General features: G+C 36.5%; 1 long non-coding RNA gene across 50 annotated transcripts in view; it reads left to right on the top strand.

Annotated features, from left to right (window-relative positions):
- Positions 1-8,942: 8,942 nt before the first annotated feature.
- LOC140616885 (uncharacterized) overlaps positions 8,943-15,973 on the top strand; it is an 87,806-nt gene continuing 80,775 nt past the window's right edge. For 44 of the 50 annotated variants that reach the window (XR_012017212.1, XR_012017222.1, XR_012017219.1 and 41 more), the window contains exons 1-3: positions 8,943-9,101; positions 9,287-9,359; positions 10,589-10,812. This is a non-coding gene — a long non-coding RNA (uncharacterized lncRNA). Of the gene's footprint in view, positions 9,102-9,286; positions 9,360-10,588; positions 10,813-11,219; positions 11,572-15,973 lie in introns of those variants that run through there. The other 6 variants (XR_012017292.1, XR_012017294.1, XR_012017293.1 and 3 more) reach the window with 5 other exon arrangements.

Genomic DNA, 15,973 nt, shown 5'->3' with positions numbered 1-15,973 from the left:
CAATATGTGTCTGTCATGTGGGCATTTTTTGAATGAATGTTCTTTGTGAAGAAAAATCATCTCCTAAAGCTTCTAAGTCTTTAGGCCCAGCTCTTTGGAAATGCAGGTCATGAAGCAGTGAGACAATTCACTGGTAGTTATTTTTGAGGTGTGCCCATTAGATCACTCTACTCTGGATGTTGCAGAGGGATTTTGATTTCTGAGTGAACAATTGCATGCTTTTGAAATGCATTTTCTTCTTCCTGTTATCATCATTTTATTCCACTTACTCTAACTTTCTGGCATTTTTGGAAAGAAGTTGACGATTTCTCTTAAGGAACCGGTTTTGTATAATTGCTTTCACAACAAAAACACCTTTTATTATTCTGCAAACAATCTATTTCCCATGATAGAGCTCTGCTTCCTCTTAGTCAACATATTCAATAAGACAGCTGCTTTTTCTGCGATCCCTTGGCACAGGTATGCCAAACTCCTTTGCCACTTACCTGGTAACATTTGTTGAGACAAATAGTGGCATATTTAATCAAGTCTTGCCAATGCGTCCTGGTGCCAGATTTATAATCTTGCATTATTTGGGGCTACTCTGGCCATTTCCAAAAGGAGAGAATAAAGAAGTTTTCTTTTTTTTTGCAAGAACAACTGTTTATTGGCAGAAAGAGGGTGGTTGAATTAACTCCCCTTGGCAGAATAGAGTTCACACCTCTAGGAAATTCTAAACCAAAGAAGTTTTCATCTGTCTAACATTGTTTGATCTTCTTTCTGCAGCCCAGAGAAACTTGTTCACAGATGTCTAGATTACAACATACTTTCACATACAATGTTGGTTTTGATCAATGCTTGAAGTTTGGCTATTGGAAAGAAGAGGACCTAGTAACACGGGTGTTATCTAATTTCATATTCAGGTATGTGTGTGATTTAATTTACTATTAATGACTGCCCTGCTAGGAAGCTGCTATTGTCCAAAATTTATAGTAGGGAACCTGGAGCACAATGAGATCAATCATGGTTTTTTTTTTTTGTTTTTTTTTTTTCAATCATGTTTACAGAGCTAGAAAGAATAGAATCTGTAAGAAGGATTGATTATATATTCTATCTACTTTGCATTTAATACAATCTAGGTTGGTTTTGAGCTTCAACATTGGTCATTACTTGTACTCCAAATATTGATGTCATATAGTCTCCACTCTGTTCTCTGGTCACTTCATTATGATAATAATAGCAACAACAATGATGATAATAATAAGTGGTTAATATCCATTAACCACTCACTATGCACTGGCAAGTTATATGGATTAGTTTATTTATTTCACTCAGTACTGTATGAGTATATGATATTATTATACATCCTACAGGAGAGGAAAACTGAGGTTCAGGAATGTCAAATGGCTTCTTACAGTTTTGCAGCAGACCAACATCAGAGAAAACACATAAACATAAACTATTGGTGGTCTGATACTGAACCTCGATCCTTCATTGGTATACCCATCGTATACTCTACGTAGGATCCCTGAATGAGCTCATCCACACCCTGGCTTTAGCTCTCCCTAAAATGTACTGATGACATGCCATGCATGTCATTGCCTACAATGCTCTGTTTAGGATGATCATATTATCTATACACATGAGTAGACATCTCTACTTATGCTCAATTTTGAAGTTGTCATCTTCGTCCCAAACATCCTTCTTTATTTTATTAAAATGACATCTTCCATTTAACTGCTCGAGTGTGAAGCCCAGATATAATCCCAGCTCCAGCTCTCCTGCTTTCTTTGAGATTTGTCTAAAGATGATTCTGTCTACATTCCCTGCTGTTGAAATGTGTTCAGTGGTTCCCATTAACTCAAGATCTTCTATACCGAACACACAAGGCCCTTCATGATCTGCATCCTCTTCACTGAACTAATGATCTTCCTGTGTCTCCCCCATCCTAGACAGTAGGCCTCTCAGAGACAGCAGCCATGCATTGCTGAGCATCCACACTGGTGCCTGGCACACACAGTTGATGCTCAATAAGTGATTGTTGAATAAATAAGTATGCTCTTAGTCAAAAGATTCAATCAAGAATGGTTATAACTTTGTACTTAAAGTCTATGATACGGAAACAAATATTCAACTAATTTTGTTTTCCTGGGCCAGATAGAAAAATTTTGTAGGCCTATTATTTCCCCCCCCTTTCCCTCCCTCCATCCTCCTCTCTTTTCTTTTCTTTTCTTTTCTTTTCTTTTCTTTTCTTTTCTTTTCTTTCTTTTCTTTTCTTTTTTCTTTTCTTTTCTTTTCTTCTCTTTCTTTTCTTTTCTTTTCTTTTTTTTTCTTTTTTCCTTCCTTCCTTCCTTCCTTCCTTCCTTCCTTCCTTCCTTCCTTCCTTCCTTCCTTCCTTCTTCCCTTCCTTCTTTCCTTCCTTCCTTCCTTCCTTCCTTCCTTCCTTCCTTCCTTCCTTCCTTCCGTTTGTATTTATTGCATACTCCTGGCTGGCTAGTGGAATATGAAAAGTAGGGACATAGAACACATAATGAGATAATATACATGAAAATCTTTTGAAAAGTATAAAATGCCATAGAAATGCAACATTGGTATTGATGATGATGATGCAATCCTAGCCTATTGGTTGCAGGCCCATTATTTTTCAAAATTGTTTGCCACCTAGCAATTAAGCCATTAATGCAAATCTTCATGTCTCTGTTTACTCTCCACTGACCTGTTCTCAAACTCAAGTAAGTGATCACTTACAGAACATGAAATTAAATTAGTTAAATTAAGTTAAATTCATTAAGGCATATGCCTGATTTTCTTTTTTTTTTATGCCTGATTTTCAAGCAAAATATCTTTTTATTGTTTAAATCAAAACCAAGTTGTTTTTGTTGTTGTTTGTTAAAGAAAATGCACATTATCCCTGTTTTGCAGATATGAAGGTTGCTTATTCACAAGCAGGATTTGGCAGTAAGTGTGGAGAATGGCTTTGGCAGACATAGCTGAATGGACTTAAACTTGAGTACTGGCTGCTCCTCACATGAAATTCCCAAAGCTGTTCTTAACAGGCCTCACAAATCTAACAGTAAAATGATTTGCTGATGAGTAACATCTGCCCTGGGGCCTAGTGAAGATTCCATAGAAAGTTCTATTTCCACCCCGCAAACTTATATGGATTTCCCCTACTAATCTTTATCATGGGGAAAACCTTTAAAACATTCCCTCCTAGTTTCATCATGGGTTTTTTATATACCTTCTCTCCTTAGCAGAACCAATTATATTGTCATTAGAACAGAGAGGTGATTGAATATGATTGAGTTAACTCCTACCTCATTATTTCTGTAGGACCTGAAACTTTGGGTCTTTTTAGAATTGAACATAGAAAATGCCAAAAAGAGGACCTGTACTCATTATAAGACTAAATATTTGCAAACATTAAAGAAATATGAATGCAGTATTTTTGATAATTTTAGAATTTTTCTGATTTGTATAAGAAAGGGATTTTTTTAGTATAGTTGACCTGCAGTATTATATTCATTTCAAGTGTATGATGTAGTGATTTGACAATCTAATGCATCACACAATGCTTGACACAATAAATGACATCACCACCTGTCACTATCCAAAGTTATCACAATATTATTGACTATATTCCCATGCTGTACTTTTCAGCCCTGTGACTTATTTATTGTATAATTTTGGGATGAAAGAAACTCAGCTCACTACACTCAGCAGTATATCCAGTCCAACCCAAGACCACACATATTGGCATTAAAGAAGATGAATGAAAATCAACCAATATAAAAACCATCCAGTGCTAGACAGAAAAAAAGGCCAAGTCCTTAATGTGCATTCAATTCAAACATCAAATTAAAATTTAGGATCCATGTTTTCTTATTAAAATGGAAGATTTAGATTTCATAGTATATGAAGAATGAGGAGCTATTAATGAAGAAAGAGAAATTATGCAGTTAGGAGTTTGAGTTATATTTCTAACACCTACTGAAGAAGGCCCATGTTATACTACATCTTGCAGAAAGGAGTACTTCTCTCTGGTGATGCATATTCTACACCCCCGCTCTCTTGGTAGGAAAAATCTAATTTTAATGTGTGCTTTGGCATGTGGTGTTTATGGGAAAAGTTGTGTGTGTGGGTGTGCACTTAACTACTCAGGAGGGATCTAAAGTATGATTCAAATTTCAGAAGGTTTTCCTACTTCTGAATATCAAGAAACCAAAACAGGCAAGTAGATGAATCTACTTACAAGCCAAGAAAAGCAACAAGGCATTTTCATATCACAAAAGTAGGGTAAATTTTTGCCATGAATTATTTAAGAAATACTTTCCATCCCCTGAACAGATGATCTAGTTCCTGTCCTAAATTAGCAGTTTCCTTTTAAAGACTAGATGAAGGGTATTTTGATTCAAGACAAATGAAAACCAATCAGTAAGTTTTCAATCTGACAGCTCTTCCATCTTTAACGTTAGAGACTGGTATAATATTTAATAAGTTAATATTGTCCAGGTATTATATCATATCTAGTCAACATTAAAAAAGGTAGGTTTTATAATTCAATCTTGATTTTCTAAAAATACCCAAAAATACATAAAAATATAAATTTTCATAACCATTTTATAATCATTTGCTATTTACACAGTCCTGGTTTCTGTTGAATTGTGGAAAATTCAAGATCTCCGTCTGCTAATGAATCAGAGTCCAAAATCACTGCAGGGACAGCATCCTTTAGAGGCCAATTTCACGATCCTTCCTGGCCTCTGAATGTTGACCTGTTGCCCTGAGATGAATGAGTTGACAAGAGAAAGAGAAGGAAGAAAGAATCTAGTCCTCTACAGAGTCATGGCCTCAATTCTTGGTTTTGCTAGTTGGCGTAGTGAGTGAGAATTTCTTCTACGCCTTGATGTTTGTAATAGAAATCCCTGGGGTAGAATATAGACATGCAAAAGCTCCGATACCCTTGATGAGAGCTGCTTCATAAGTTTTGGCACCCACTGGTACTTTTTTCCCAATCCAGGGAAATGGATAATTATCTTGGTTCATGGTGGGTGGTATCTCACTGCCAAATTGTTCTCTTGAGAGCACAACAGCCTCAGGTTTTGCAGCTAATGGTCTGAAATTTTTGGACTAATTGATTTAGATTTGTAATACTTCTTTGTTTCATGTAAAAACTCTTGGTCTTAACACTGAAGGACCATTGTAGCCTTGCAGCTTTAAATTTTTGGTCTAATTGAATTAGATTTGTAATACTTCTTTGTTTAATGTGGAAACTTGTTATTATTGCTAAAAGAACACTGTAGCCTTGCAGCATCTCCCAGGGAAACTTATCTTTTTGTTCTGCAAAGCTTCCCAAAAGATAGTAAGCTTCAGGAAGGTAGGAAGCAATCCCACTTTCCTAGCTTTTTATTCTTTCTCCATGATTGAGCATAGTAATCTGCTGTAGAAAATTTCAATAAAGCTTTGCTGAACTGAATCCACATCCTTGCTTCTGGTGGTGATTAGACATGAGAAGATGCCTATATGAGTGGAAAGAAAAGTAGAAATAATAGTCTGGCAACCATTGTTCAGATTCTATCTTTGCTGCTTATTGTGATCTTGAGTAAATCACTTTATCTTCAGCTTCATCTTTTTTTTTTAGCCTATAAAATGAGAGTATCAGAAGATACTAACACTAGATATAGAGTTATCATGGCAATCAAGGAGGAAAATATATGTGTGAAAAAATATGTCCTATATATAGGACATACTGTACAGTAGAAATCCAAAGTATAATTAGAATTATATATTATAGTGGCAAAATATTGAATTTCAGTGTTCCAGCTGATTCTCTGGTGGGGATCTGAAATCCTAAGTCGGGCACCACCCTGACCCCCATGCTGCCCCAGAACTTATTTGTTTCATCAATGCTTAACCTGGTCTCCAAGATTTCTTTCAGATTTAAATATCTTATTTCCAGCCCCAATTCCCTGATTTGTATAAATGAGAAATCATGTACTATCCATTGAATTATCTATTTGTATGTTATTAAATAGTTTAATTTATACAAAAAGAAACAAAGGATTTGCATAGTAAATAAACAAATAAGACTGACGTGTAACTGGAATTCTAGGCATTTTTGTTTTATTCCGGTGAGTATTCTGCTTCCTGTTTTCATCCTGCAGAGATTCTCATCTATGAGGGTAAAACTCCATAAGGCCCAGGTAATAAGGCCATCAGGAGATGTGGTAGTGCTATGGCAATGGGGATCAACTTCAGTAAAGAAGATTCTTAAGGAAATAATTTTTATGGTTGTTCCATTGTCCAGCTGGGAGAGATCTGCCTACCTTTCAACACTCAGCTCAAGTGACCCATTCTCTAAGAAGTTTTTCTAACCCTCCCTTCAGTAGGCAGTTGAGGTGCCCACTGCTGACTTTGTGTGCCCATCATGTGCGATGCAGCGATGTCTCTCATACCTCACCCAGTAATTCAGTGAACCACTTGGCTTCCATTCTTAGTTTGCTTTATCAAATTTGTCCTTTAGGACAAGACTGCATCAGTGCATAGCATTTGGTAGACTTATTGAGGCTAACTGGTTAAATGAATGAAGGAAACAAAAACAAAATGAGGAATCCACAGTAAGAAGGGTGAGCAAAGGATTAGCTCAACTCAGCTAATTGTGCTAAGTTAGCTGAAGAGAGCTGTAAAAGCAGGTTTTGGAGTTGGTATAGAAAAAAATATGTGTTGTGTGACCTCAAGATAGCTGGGTTGTGGATAAGTAGTGGTGGGCAGGTCAAAACGGCTAAGGTGGCCAAGTCAATACCAAGCTGGTTTCCAATGCTGATTTGAAATTTTGACTTGAGAAGTTTCATAGGACAAGATGATTTATGCTGTTTAATATACATTCCTATCCTGGGTAATAACAGCAGGCACAAGTGTGATGTGGGACATTATGAATCTAGCAGGGCAACAATGGTGGCTTCAGAGACTGGCTCACCCTGCTGGTTAAGCAGCAGAGCTGTGGGTTGGGATGATCTTGTTTGGGCCTTGATGATCGTCTCTAGCTGGGTGGCTTAAGACGCTCTCTTTACTTAAACATCCTCAGATTTGTTTTTCTAATTTTAAAATGGAATTGACAATAAAGGGAAGTCCCTCAAAGAGCTCTGAGGTTTGAATAAAATGATCCATTTAAAGCACATAGATATTGCCCGGTCATAGTGGAGAACAACAAATGCTTAATTTTTGTGCATTGGAAACATTGAAAACTTTGCAAGAACAGGATGAAGTCATTATACCTTGAGCCCTTGGACACCTGCTCATGGGAACTTAATCATGAAAAGTTGCCTTTCTTTCTCTATTTATTCAAAATATTTATTGAACATTGCAAAGCACTGGGCTAGTGTCTATGAGAGACACAAATCCATTAGGTATATGAAGCCATCCCTAAGTTTCAGTGTCTTGCAAATGAATAAAGATAAGACACATACATAAAACAATGAAACTTAAAAAAGAAAAAAAAAAAGAAAACAAACCTGCATATAATAAACTGAGAAGCAGAAAAAAAAGTCTCTGATAGAAGAGATCAGAGAACCAGGTTTCTGGGCTTGGGTTAGTCTTATTAATTTTCTGGCCTTTGGCTTTCTCACCTGGAATGTGAGAATGTTGGTTTCTCAGATCTCAAGAGTGCTGCTGGGCCTGAGAATTCCAAGCCCAAGAGGGTTATTGCTGCCATTTGGACCAATGCTGGAGGTTGACTCTTCAGGAACTTGGGGAATGATTTATATGGAGTGAGTATATTTTGGCCTGGTTCTGAAGGATGAGTAGGATTTGTCTGAGCAGAGAAGGAAGGAGGATAGTCTTAGAAAATGTAGGAGCAAAAATCCAGAGATAGACAGTGACAGGACTTTTTTGGATTTGTCTATGAAACTGGACTCAGAGGGTGGGTTTAGTAAAGTAATTCAGTCTCAGATTTAAGTAAGTTTTTATTTTATTTTATTTATTTGAGAGGGGGAGGAGCAGAAGGAGAGGGATGAGTAGACTCCTTCCTGAGCAGGGAGTCTGACTTGGGTCTCCAGCCCAGGACCCTGAAATCATGACCTGAGCCAAAGGCAGACACTTAACTGACTGGCCACTCGGTTGCCCCATTAAATTTAAGTTAAGCTTTTTTGAGAATGTTTCCTTAACAAGCACCAGCATGGGTCTTTCACATATGTTACCTCATTTAACCTGCCAGCAATATGGTGTGATATGGGTATCATTTGCCCTCTTGTGCAGATGCTATGTGGGTACACTTACAGATGACCACAGAGCCACATGGATAATGCAAAATATTTAAATTCATTGTCTGGAGCAAAAGGCACATCTGGGTTCACATATGGCCCATAAAGCACTCTTGTCAGCTTTTGGTATGTGAAAACTGAAATTCAGAGAGTTTAAGTAACTCACCCAGTGAAACACAGTGGCTATATCATAAGCCTAGATTCAAATTTGAATATCCTGAATCTAAGTCTGGTGGTTTGTTTCACTACATGATTTTCTTACCAGAAACATTGGAAAGGAAACCTGAAATGATAGGTAGTACTCAGATTGTAAATGGCCTTAAACATCTGTCCCAGGATTCAGATGGTGTTTAGTGATCAGCTGAAGACTCTCAGCAGGCAATAAAAGAATCAAAGGGGTACTTTGTGAGAGATGTAGGGTCATGGGGAAGAGAGTACAGTTTAAGGGTAGTGTTCTAAGGATTGAAGTAGGGAGGTAGAATGGAAATGGGATGTGAAAAATGGATGACTGGATATTGACAGAGCTGAGGAGAGAAATCAATCAAAGGTAATGTGTTCTTGTGCTAGTGAGGTCTTTCCCCATCCTCCCTGGCCTACTGGAAGGAACTGACATATACAGAAAGTAGTTGAAACTATGAGTGATTCAAGGAAAAAAAATCTGAAGTCTCATGATGGAATCTATGTTCATGTAGCACAATTCACCTGATCACAAGCCAGTTCCAGAATGTTCCATTGTCTGCATCAATAATCCAAGCAGAGATGTGCTGATTCAGAAATGTATCAGCTATTAAGATGGAGTGAGGCTTCAAATTTTAATATCAAAAACCAAAAAACCAGTCCAAATGTAGAGAACATTTTGGTTTGGTAAGTGAACATAACTTTGTGTGAAGGACTTCGCTAGATTAGTCTGAAGGAGAAACTATTTTTTTGTGTGTGATCTCATCAGTTTCTCTGTTTTAATGGGCTCTTTGCAATTGCTTATCTGCCAATACCCTGATTATACAGTTGCCCTTATAACCACAAATGGATACTTTTTTTTCCTCCTGCAGTGGAACTTCACAAATGCAGCTTCGAATTTGAAACTGGAAGATCTGATGGAAAGACAAGTACTAAATGCTCAAGGTACATCTGATGTGGCTAATCGGAAGCATTATATATCTTAGTAACGAAATGAGAAAATGGTAAACTTCAGTAAATTACTACTAATTAAACAATTTTTAAGTATAGTTAGCATACAATGTTACATTAGTTTCAGGTGTACGTGCTCACCACAGTGTAAATTACCATTAATTTAAAAAAATCTATTGAATATAGAGGTAAATCAATTACTATTAATTTAAAAAATCTAGTGGGACGCTTGGCTGGGTCAGTGGTTGAGCCTCTGCCTACCGCCTAGGGCGTGATCCCGGAGTCCTGGGGTCGAGTGCCACATTGGGCTCCCTGCATGGAGTCTGCTTCTCCCTCTGCCTGTGTCTCCGCCTCTCTCTCTCTCTCTCTCTCTCTGTCTCTCATTAGTAAATAAATAAAATCTTAAAAAAAAAAAAAAAAAACTCTGGGTGGCTCAGCGGTTGAGTGCCTGCCTTCAGCCCAGGGCATGATCCTGGAGTCCCGGGATCAGGTCCCACATCGGGCTCCCTGAATGGAGACTGCTTCTCTCTCTGCCTGTGTCTCTGCCTTTCTCTCTGTGTCTCTCATGAACAAATAAATAAAATCTTTTAAAAATCTTTTGAATATAGAGGTAAATTGAGTATATAATGTTGCCAACCCTTTCTGTTACCACCAACAGTGTCATTCAAATCCAATGTTGGGCAAAAATTGAAATGACCAGTGTAGCTTTTAGCTCAATTTGAAAAATATTTATCTCAATGTCCATCTTATTAAAACAGAAAACCTCTAAAAGCATGTTGGAAAGAAGATGATTGCTTTCTTACCTAATGGGATCCTTAATTGGGAACAGTTCATATATGATAAAATTAGAATATAGCAAAGCAAAACTAAAGGTAATGTAATATAAAATGTAAATGTATCTACCCTCTTACATTATTCAAAAGTAATCTGAGCTGGAATCCTGTTCAATGTGTCATAGATCTGTCCTACCCTCAATTCTATAAAGTACAGACAACATGTGGAAAAATATGATAAAGTGGGAAAGTATACCTGGTATTAAATAGGCTATGGATCACTGTACATCAGTTTGCTACATGCTAACAAAAATAATGTTTACTAGTTTTTCTTAAGGGAATATTCTAAGGTTAAAAATTGTTTGGTATTCTTTTCCAATATGAACCCTTAATCTGAATATTTGTGATATTTTGAAATTGAATATTTTCTTTCCTTTTTTTTTTTTTAAGCTACTGCATGAAGCCCTTTGACTCAAAGCACCAGTGATCGAAGACAAGGTCCTGCCATCCAAAAGGATTGTGTACATAGGGGAGATTGAAATTGGTGTGTAATGTTATTGCTTTTTTCGGTTCATAACTGCAAAGCCACGTGCTAATCGAGCAAGCCTGTGTGCACACATGAGCTCCCTGTCTGGGTGGTAGCTCAATTGGTCCCAGATCCCCTGGCTTTCTAGGTGGGTAACAGCCTGTGAGTCAGTCTTTTGTGTTCTATACCTTGATTTGGTAATGCTGTGAGAAAAAGGTTCAAGTCGTAGTAATATTTTTATAGCCAGAGTTAAGTCAGACAAGATTTTCACATGAAAGTTTCTCTACTGTCTTACTTTGATATACCGTACTTCTTTCTCTAAGGAGTGCCCACAATCTTTCCAAGCCTTATACAATTAATCTCATTTGTATTTTTTTCCTCCATGAAGTAACACAAATACAGTATTACATGGACCCCACACCACTGTTATCAAAGTAGAAACACAAACTTTGGATGTGATTTCAATATGATGCCTGTGGGAATAAGCTCCCACAGTGGATGAATTAGTACCATCTCTTACTTCCTTTTTTTTTTTTTTTTTTTTTTTTTTTTTAGCCTGGGATCCTGGATGGGGTGGGCCATTTTCTTCATGCATTGCTCCTGTTCACAATTTTCCCCCTTTCTTTAAAATTGCCGAAGCTTGGCTCTTGCTATTTGGGGTTGCTCGACCCTTCTGGTCTGCAAACGACTCCCGAGGGTGGAGGAGAGCTTCCTAAAGTTCTGAAGGAGAAAATTTAATCAGCAAAGTAATCATTTCTGTTGTGATGGAAAAAAAGGAGGCCAGTGTGAATGACAAAGCAGCTGTGGACCACCAAAAAAGTCAACTGGAATTGCAAGGAGGTGGACCTAAAAAAAAAAAAAAAATTGATCCAAAGGCATAGCTTTAAAGGGAAAATGAATCAGAAAAGAGCTCTGAAGTGCTAGAATGCAATGCCTAATAACTTTAAATAGTCCATTGGGTCTTCCGGAATTTTTTTTGTTCTTCTTCAAGAATAATCTGCTTACATCGTTAAGACCTCAGCTAAGCTCAGTAACACAAATTACCAGATGTTGTATCCCAGAGTTTTTCCATCAAAAGACCAACCACCAAGCTTGTTGAAAGAGAGAGGTCATTGTCCCTCCCTGGCTATAAAACTATTTTTGCAACTCCTAACAAATGAAATGAGAATACCTTTCAGCTGTCGAAGGAAACTATCTCCCGTTCCTTCGAAGTCTCCCTGCTTCGCTTTGTTATTTTCTAATAATGCACTCATGTGTAAGCTAATAATGTGAACAGAGGGAAAATGAAGAGACTTAAAAAAAAAAAAAAGGAAAAAAGCAGAATGAATTAGGGCAATTGAGGTCGCTCTGTTTCATTTTTTGCTGGAAGGATTTTAGCCCTAGTTTTTACCTTATCGCTTATTACACAATTTACGATAAAATGAGATGTGATTCCATTCTTATTGTTGTGCTATAGCCTATTGAACATGCATATATAGAATTCATTTCAGATTTAAACACTATCTTAATTATAAGCTGAATAAAATGGACAACCTATCGGGTTCTCTAAATTGCATTCGAACAAATAGTTTCATTTTTTATCACATTTCTACCGATGACATATTGGGTATAATAATGTTCAGGGAATATTCTGTTTTTATGCAGTGCCTTAATTGGGACAAAGTATTTCCCATGTGACAACTAATAGTTTGTTTCTGACTTACAAGTTTGAGAACTTGAACCATATGTCATGCCTCGCAATGTTTTTCACGGTGTTCTGCCTCAATAAAATTACCAAGAAATCTTCCTGTTTTAAAATCACCTACAAATGATAGAAGTATTGCATGATGAAAACAGTAATTATATCACATGTGAGTTTCTATGTTTTTTAAAAAATAATGTCATTGTTGCTTGTATTTAAGATTCATGTATAGAAACTTCCAACAAAACCCATGCACCAAATTGGAAATATTGCAAGAAATATTCTAATGGGGTTTTAAAATGAAAAATACATTTAATAAGATATGAAATACAATTTTTAAAGAAAGCATGTATGTGTATGAACCTAAAAAGTTTAGTCTTACTTTTATACTTACTTGCTACAAACTCTGAAAATTTCTGTAAAGAAGAGTTATATATGTGATTAAACTTATATTTTAGCTATTTGGTATAGTCCTTCCAAGTATAAGCTGAATTAGCCTAATAATATAGGTCTTACTTGTCAAATTATGATACTGTGTATTCTATAAAAACATTGATTTATATTCATAGGATATTTTACAACACAGAATAATCATGTTTAGAAAAACTATTAGAAATTGTAGGCAACATAGGATTTGGTAATTGAATGTAGATTTTAATATGTGTAGCTTTTGTTGAAGAATTTCTAACATAAAATGACTTAAATGTAATTTTAAGTATCAAATAATAAACTATTTCAAGAGCAACAAGGGAAAGCAAAATAATTAGCACTTAGATATTAATTGTTTATTAATGTGTTAAATTTTCCAAACTGCCCCATTTACTTCTAGGTAGTTTTATATAGGACTCAGAGAAAATTTAATATGCATATAAATAAACACCTACCCACATACTTTAGATTTTTGTCTTCTTTATAAAGTTCCCAAGCAGCATCTATTAAAAAAAAAAAAAAACAAAAAACAACAACAACAACAACAAAAAAAAACTGGCGGACTAGTCATTTAGAATAGAGCCTGGTATTTTCTGAACTTTGCACCTAGACCACAAAATAAAACAGTTGTCCCCAAAGACCTGAGAGTCACCCTGTCCCCCAATGTCGTCTTGCAGATACTTTTTTTTGAACAGTCCAAATGAAAGTCGATTCATTTCTCTCTTTCACTTTGACTTTAAGCTAGGGAGTGGGGGTGTCCAACACACACATGCGCGTGCGCACACACATACACACACAAATACAATTTTTAGTCATTTTTTTTTCAATTTAAATGATTTGCTATCACAGTTAGTCCATCTTTTATCTCCAAAATAGTTTCAACCCTGTTAATGTGTGCATGTACTTTTTCTTATCAGCCTCTCAGCAGCATTTGTGATTCATAGCAGCCATCAAAGTGATAATAAACTCATTCACAATACTAACAAACACGGGGCTCCCAGTTATTTACGAGGCAAATTCACGGCAAGGCTGGGCTTCGGAACAGGGGAGAATCAAGATGGTGTTGATTGATAAATTGACAGGTTAATTTACAAGTGGATAATAGGAGTTAGACCCAGAGGGAAAGAGGGAAGGTCTGGATTCTAGCTTGGTTGCACTGCCATCTGTCTTATGCTCAGAAATCTGCAGGGCTGCTGGCTGTCAGGATCAAATACATCCGCCTTCTTCCCAACTTAAAGACAAAGAGCTCCATTTACTGCTGTTTGATGGGCTTGTTGCCTTGGTTCTTCACACAATTGACCTCAATGTGTCAAAAACAGTGCCCCGTCCCAGTGTGTCTTAAAGTACCACTTAGAGCATGATTTAGAATGTTATTCTGTCAGCTTTGCAAAATAAACAATGAACAAAATTGTTTTCAAGACAATATTTCACAAATATTAATTGTTGTTTGATTGTTGATGGTTGAAATGTATTCTTTCAAGGTTCGGGGGCCCCTGATATGTCCTTGTTTGAAGGTGCGCATCTAACCCCCCCAATACCCACCTTTTCTTTTTTATCTTTGGTCTTGGATGGTAGCTGCTCTAGCTGTTTACAACGTACGCGAAAACAAATCGTGTGAATCTCATATCAACCTCCCCTATCCTTCTTGTTCTTCCAGAGTTTTGTTTTTGTACATTTTGAACGTATTTGCGAATTTAAAAAACGAGTTCACAAAGTACTTCGGAAGATGGAGTATTAGTACAGTTGTTTATTTTTCTCTTTCAAGGGAACATTTTATCTTATAAGTCAGCCATTTATGTTATTAGTTTTGGAGGAGAAAAATCTTCAACAGTCAATTTTGTTTTCCTCCTCTAGGTCTGGTATAACAGGAACATTGCATGGTAAGTCGTCAGGATAGTGCCCCTTTATTGGGCTTATGCCACTGTTAGATAGGAAATCCGCAACTATTGCCACTTGAGAAAGAGCCTAGTCTTTGGTCTTTTAAAATCAGCTGGTTGGAGACTGTTAGAAGCACTGGCTGTGCCCCGTGCCTCCCAGACAGCAGGCTTTTGGGTCTCACTTGCCAGCGCCTATAATCAAGAGGGCTGAAATTCTCCGCTCTTGACCTGAACTCTTCCTCCCCATATCGGCACGTTGTAAGCAAACACCCTTCTAGGATCTGAAAGTTCATTTAATGCTTAGCTAATGTTAAAACTTGGTAGATTTGAACAAATACTGGGTAGTTCAACATGTTTTGAAAGGAAATTCAAAAAGGCACAAAAGAGCATGTCTGCTCAGCTTCTGTAATTCATTGCAGAATGCCAACACTAATATTTTTTAAACAAATTGTCTCCTATTCATCAAGGTATTAAAATGAACTATTAAAACTGTGCCTTTAAGTTGAATAACACAAGAAAGCCTATGGAAAATATCTGATCAGGAATGAATGTCAGAAAAATAAAAACAAATAACTTTGCATGCATGGAATTTTATGGTGTCACAAGGTTAAAAATGTCTCCTTAAAGGGTAAATATCCTTTGAAAAGAAAATGCATTTATGTGTGAATAGGAGGTTGAATGGCTCTCGCTGCTTTGTTTAAAAGTAGACAATCATCTTTGTAATTTTTTGGCAAGTTGTATATTTTTTTAAAAAAGACATAAAATATCATGGTAAGTTTAATTTCAGATTGCTAATTTTTCTCGATGTGGTGACTGTTTTATCAAAAGGATATCTTTTAGCCAGATAAGGATTTAAGTAGTTTTTAAACTTCATAATATACTCAGTAAACCTGAATTGTTTCTTTAGACTGAAGCAAGGTGTTTTCTTTTCTGAGGACTAGTAAATATCACATTACATAATGTCTTTCTATTTAGAGACTTAATGACAAGAGAAATCTTATGTAAAATAGAGGAATAATTGATAGCCGGCTTACAGAAACATGTGATTTTATACCATATTTCTAGAGGGAATCTACTGGGAGATAATTGTGTTCAAAATTCAGTCTAATGTTAGTTTCACCCTATTTCTAAATTCCAGTGGTAAAATTATCGGAGTTACGCAGACACAGTCTCCGGTGTGTTATACTTTTATAACTTCAAATATGTAAGTTTACTTCCTAGAGATTTATTTTAGTTAATATTTTTAAAAGCCCATGCGATCCCACTAGGCTATGGCCAGGCTCATTTTAATCAGAAGCACGTTGATATAAAAGAGAATAAAA

The sequence above is a fragment of the Canis lupus genome, chromosome 2, assembly GCF_048164855.1.
Source record: "Canis lupus baileyi chromosome 2, mCanLup2.hap1, whole genome shotgun sequence".
Lineage (NCBI taxonomy): Eukaryota > Metazoa > Chordata > Mammalia > Carnivora > Canidae > Canis > Canis lupus.
This window is presented reverse-complemented; position numbering and strand designations above follow the sequence as displayed.